Genomic DNA, 6,494 nt, shown 5'->3' with positions numbered 1-6,494 from the left:
ACCACAGAGGCTTCACACACGGACTGTGTAGGTCTGAAGGAGGCTCAATTTGAAGCCCAATACAAGACTCAACAAGAGCAAATAGGAACACTCCAACAACAGCTCCTAGAAGCTCAACACCAACTCAAGGAACAGGAAGATAAACATAGGCAGGACCAGGAGACACTGAACATGGAAATCAGTGAGCTTAAATCCCAGCTCTGCTCCAACAAGGAGCTTCATGACATGAAAGCAGAGACTCTTTATCAAGAGTTGAAAGAAGTCAAAGCATCCTACATTAACATCACACAGGAGCAAAATGAACAAAATTCCAACACAGCAAATGGAAAATCTGAGCTTCTGGTGGAAAAAGACACCAAAGAACAGGACAAGGAAGAAGAAGGAGAAGACTCCCTGACATCAACTGAGATGTCTCTGCATGACTCTCTACAACAAACAGAAGACGGAGAGAAAACGATAACTACCAATCCAGCTGAACTCGAAACTGAAGCTAAGACTGTGCCAGAGAAAAAACCCAAGAAGAAGACGAAGAGGAACTGGCTGCGTCGGCTTTTCAGCTGTACCAGTCCACAGACAGACTGATTTACACAACTGTGGAAAAACTAAATAAATACACAAAAAAAAAAAAAAATTGGAAAACATAGATGTGTCATTATTTCATATAGATTTCAAATAACATACCATTTGATGTCAACATGTTTTAGTTGCATTTGCAGTGCTCGTGCTGTTATATTCTTATGATTCTGTTCATTTTATGAGTGTATCCTTCAGCCTTGCTTCACATATTTACTGCTGCTTGATCAGCTTTAGTCCTGCTAGCATCAGCACAGGTAGAAACAGATCACACATCAGAGAATCGGCCGTGCATCTAAATGCAAATGGAAACTAAAAATGAAAACATAGATAACTTAGCTGAACTTCATAGATCTGAAAGTTGACCAATGCATACATAGTGCTAAAAATCAGGTATCGGGAAAACACATTATTTTATATTATGCTGAAGTCAATTGTTATCCTTTTTTAAAACTATATCATATAATAAAGTCTGTTTTGAAGTTTACTATGGTAAAAAAAATATTTTAAGGCTTTTCAGATATACTGTAACTTCATAGGTATGAACCATCAAAGCATTTTCATCATAAATATAAAACTTCATTAGGTAGATCTGTTCAAATACTCATTAATGCAAATATCTGATCAGCCAATCACATGGCAGCAACTCAATGCAGGTGTAAAAGGTGAGGTCTAAAAAGAATAGGGATGGGTACCGGCATCCAGTGCCATGATGGCACCGGTTCTGACATAAACGGTAGTAACCAGACCGAAAAGCAGCGCACATTTCGGTGTTTTATTTCGGTGCTTTTTTTTCCTGAGCTGTGATACACTTTAGATTCTAGCCAATCATTTTACGTTTCCGAGGATAGTAGGCGGGTCCTGGTACGTACGTTCTTTTAGAGCAGAGCTACAGATTAAAAATGCCCAAGGCGAAGCGGTCAAAAGGTGAGGTCTAAAAAAAACCTTCAAGAAAATATGAATCCATCTTAATCAGTCTTTAATTATGAAGCAATCGCCTAACTCCCTCTGACAAACAGACCTGTGGAAAAATTTATAAACCACTTTTAACTTTTTCCAAGGTGAATATTGTCTGGCAGCAGGTGCCCTTCCCCTCCCAGATCACGTCAAGGACAATTACAGCAGCTATTACAAACATTATAAGCAGAATAAACCATGAAACTAAACATTTCTCCTCCTTGATATTCTTCATCCAAATCCGTGCCTCCCTGGTCCTCATTTGACATAAGCCAAGTATTCCCACCTGACATCTGCTCCCCACGCGTGTGACACTGTGTCGAGGTACGCGTGTCTATGCAAAAACCAAATTATACGCCAGTGATTGTCTGAAACCAGCAGGGGTGTTCATGTGCAAGAGGACACATCCATGGTCAGCAGAGCATTGGTAAGTTGTGGGGGATAGCTGTTAAATGGACCAGCATAACCAAATAGCCTCAAACACAAAGTAAAAACACAGCTACTCTGCATCAGAAGCTTTTTAATAATCTACTGGCCACAAGTAATACACTAAATACTCATACTCTCCAGAGGATCAACTCTTTCAATTCTAGTGTGTGTGTGTGTGTGTGTGTGTTGGGAAATGACCTGCTCCTTAGGCCCTGTGTATTCTTTGACATCACATCTGATGGAGACTGGCTGGCCCTCCACCCGGATTAATGGACCAGGAGGCACCGTCACCACACGGGCCGGGCACCCACCTTGAAGAACACAGAAGACATTTTAAAAGATTAAAAGTCTATAACAGAAAAAATTATGTGTGGAGGCTGAGTTGGACTCTGAAACCTCTAAGATGAAAGAAAATCCTTCTATATATGAAGCAAAAATAGAATTTACATGAAGAATACGCTGTATTTATATACATTTGCCCCTCAGTACAACAGACCATTGAGGTCATATTGAAGTTTGCTGGGCCTGTAGCAGCTTGAATAAGGTAATGACATGTTTGACAATGACACTGATGTTCAATGTTTTAATCATGGACAGTCAGGTGAAAGCCACACTGGCTGACTTGCAACAAATCCTGGCTGAAGAACAGGAAGCCAAGCTTGGTCAGTGTGTGACCACACCTGGCATCCAGACCAGCATGAGGAGGAGCAGCCAGGCTGTTGTGGCTGTGTGTGGTTCTTCCACATTTTTCCACAACAACAGGACAGAGACTGAGAGACATTTATTTTCAATCTCTTTGATTGACTTTTCAATTCGGCTTAATCCAACATACCAACCAAAACCTCTGTTTCACTCAAAAAGTTACAAATCAATTGGATGTTAAATGCACTATTTTTTTTTTAAATAATAATTTTTAAAAAAAAAGATAGTCCACCCACAGACAAAAATGAAATATTAAATTGGCAGACTTCAAAATGGGGATTAATATTTGGCTTCTTGTCAAACGATCGCCTGCCCAACACTGTTGCAGTGATTTACCAAAAATGCCTGCGAGTACTTAAACTGTTTAGCACTTGTTTAGCTACAATGGCAAAATGAACTGATAAAGATGTATAAGACAGAGCAGGTAAATAATGCACAGTGATAACGATAGTTGCAAAAGTTTTTTTTTATAAAACATCTTCCTAAATCCTGTTGACTATAAACATAACATAAAAAATATTTTAAAAATACATCACTTTTTCTTTTCTTCCTTTTTTTAAATAAAAGGGCACCAGCAGAGTTAATTAGCCACCAAGCAAAGAAGTGTCTCTTACTGAGCATGAAAATCCCAAAAGTGAGTGCAGTGACATAGTTTTCCATTTTCCTTCCACTTTTTTCCTTGTCCCTCGATTTCCACGTGTTTTCTCTGGAGGTAAGACCGGTCCTCTCTCGCCACTGACAAATGTGAGTGCAGGAAATGTGTGACAGCATGACAGAGGAGAGAGAGTCTGTGAGTGTGAGAGAGACAGTGGATTGTGGTCAACCACCAGACAGTTGCTTGGGGCCCAGACTAGTGCCAGCAGGTCTCTGACAGCAGAGACCTGGCCTCCCTGAAAGGACCCCACTCGTGCCTCTTACAGTTCAAGTGGCATTCATAGTTCTGTTTAAGTGAATGGCAGCTAGGAACAAGAATGAAAATTGAAAAGCAGAAAGAATGAAGAAAAAAGAGGAAGAGGAGAAAAACCTAAATGCTGCCAGTTTATTTTTAACTTTAGGTGGCAGACATTTCAGTGAGGAACCTTCCACCAGTTTAACACGAGCTAGTTTAACATTAAATAACTCAGAGCGGCCAGCTCTGTGTCCAGCTCTGGTGGCTGTAACATGAGCGAGAGGCGTGCACAGCTTCCTTGGTGGTGTCAGAATACTTATAAAATAACTGACCAATTCTCCCAGTCAACTGTTGCACAGGGTAGGTTTTTGGGGTGTGTATAGGAAGGGGTGAGGGGGTAATATGGTGAAATCCTGTCCTGGTACAATACCACCATACACCCACAGCTCGCCATGCGTGCCTGATACACAGGGGCGGATCTAGAAGGGTGGCATGGGGTGGCAAGTGCCACCCTAAAATGATCTCTTGCCACAGTGCCACCATAGTTTTGCATATGACAGTGTTGTTTGTTAAAATAACATAGCATTAGCACTTTGAGCGTACTTACAGTTAACAGTGAATATAAATGCTAAAACTGAATATATCGCATAGTGTTCCCCCCCCCTCCATTAACAAATGGTTCAGCCCATAGCACAGACCGTCTTCTTTTCTAGTTTTCAGTAGCAAGATGCTTATGATTGTGCCAGAGCACATTTTGAACAACACCATGGGAATTTCAGATTTCACACAGGTGGTTGGTTGTTGCACTCTGGAAATGGAATAAAGGTGAGTGTTATTAACCCTCTGGGGTCCACGGACTCGCTGCACCTCCAACAGACTTCAACACAGATCTTTGTTCATGACAGTGCAGATTTCTGACATTTTGTGTAATTTAAGCATGTAACAATTAGATTTTTTTTTCTAACAAAAAACAGTGTGAAACTTAAATTAGATTTGTGTTTGTAAATGAACCGCCCCATGTTGTGTAGCTTTCTGGATTTTATACTTATTGGGCTACATATCTATTTATTATACAAGCCATACAGTACATAAAATCACATGTTTTATGTAACTAAAGTGTTTAATTATGTGGGCTTCAGAAAATAATTAAGTTATAGATGATATTTACATGACAAACGTGTATACTTATTGCATTTGAATGTGTGTTTGTGAAAAAAAAGGCTTTGATTTTGCCACCCCATGTGATTTCTTTGCCACCCTAAGAAAATTTCTCTAGATCCGCCGCTGCTGATACACCAGCTTAGCCCTGTCATGATTGCAAGCCCTTCATGCATACAGGGAAGCACATCCAGACACTGTCCCCTGGCACAAAGACCGGTCTTGGTACCTACTGGCTACTTTATTCTTTCATTACCCTACTTCATATTCATCACCTGCGGGCTCTGGTGAAAGTTGCAAAACTACAATGTTTAAAATAATTATGAAATCTGTACTGAGATGTTGCCACACAGTTAAATAATCTATGCCTAATAAGCACCTCACCTGGACAGCGCACAGCATTGTCTGGTTGTTGTAGATTGCCTCGATCGGTGGTGTCTTGTTGTTTAGCCCACAATACTTTGGCAGCCTGGGTGGTGTTTTGGACGTTGCTGCAGGCTGTCCTGAACTGGGGATGTGGGCCAGTAGAGGTGGGTTTGTTTTATTTTTATTTTTTTATTTTGGAAGGTGACGATACACTATGGATTTGTTGTATTCAGCAAAATTATCCTCCTCTCCACAAGTGAGCCATAGAGCCAGGGTGGGCTGACAATCTTGAACCATCACTGGCTGCTTCATCTGCTTCAGTTTTCCAGACGACAAACGTTCTGCTCAGTGGCTCTTTCTAGTTCTTGGGTCTCGCAATTTCCAGGCTAATCTTAAATCCCACTTTTGACACTAGAGTGGCAAGCTCACATCAAAGTGTTAAAATTTGCAATTCTTCTGATCAAAGACCGCTCAGCCTCAGAAATGCAGCTTTATTAGTGTTAACACACGCACACAAACAGGAAATAGTGGCCCCGGCGGTCAGCAATTGTCACGGCTGTCTCAGACATTATGCATTTTAGAGCTCACATACCCATAAATATGGAGCTAGATTGCCATCTTGTGGCCAATAAGAGGAACGATGATATAAATGCCCAAAACACAGGGTAGAATAACAGAAGGGAAACACAGAGGAGACTAAAAATAACCAAAAAACACCAAACTGGAGGTTGGCATATAACTAACACCAAACAGGAACCAACAACTTAGATGCTGAAGCAGTCACTGCACCCGTGGCAGTCCTCTTAATCTGAAAAAAGTAGTGCAGCTCAAATTTGTAATAATCTCAGAAAAGCTCAGTCTAGTTTCAAAAAACTAGACTCAGCTTTTCTAGTAGTAATTTCTGCTGTTACAGGGTGAGAGGTGGGACTTTCAATAAATACGTGATTAAATCATATTGCATATGAAACTAAAACTTCATAATGAGCAAGTTATATTTTTGTGTGCAGCGGGTTGACATTGTGTGACATCGCTTTCCTGTAATCTGTTCATGGTGCAGGTGTGAAAGTTGCAATTGCACTATTGGAGCATGCAACACTAAAAAAGAGGAGTCAGTGTAAATGGAGTTAGTTTTTATAAGTGGCAGATAAATTTAGATACAACTTCTCAGCTCAGCAGTGCGGTTTGTCACACATTGTGTTTAGGATGCTAGATTCAGGCTTGCTGTAGTTTCTGGAGTGAGAGACAAAAACATTAACATTAGACTGAACGTTAGACTATAACCAGATCAACAATGCAGTCAAATATGTTATATTTCAATGAAACCTTTCCAACTCTCACTAAGTAAACAGAATAAATCGCCTGTGGTCTCATGCAACAGTCTTTATATACTCTGTTATTTCTGCTGGTGTTCTGTCTGGTA

The sequence above is a fragment of the Mchenga conophoros genome, linkage group LG23 (genome assembly GCF_057382185.1).
Source record: "Mchenga conophoros isolate Kocher_MC1m ecotype Shallow Benthic linkage group LG23, M_conophoros_male_GT1.1, whole genome shotgun sequence".
Taxonomy (NCBI): domain Eukaryota; kingdom Metazoa; phylum Chordata; class Actinopteri; order Cichliformes; family Cichlidae; genus Mchenga; species Mchenga conophoros.
Note: the sequence above shows the minus strand (reverse complement) of the source record.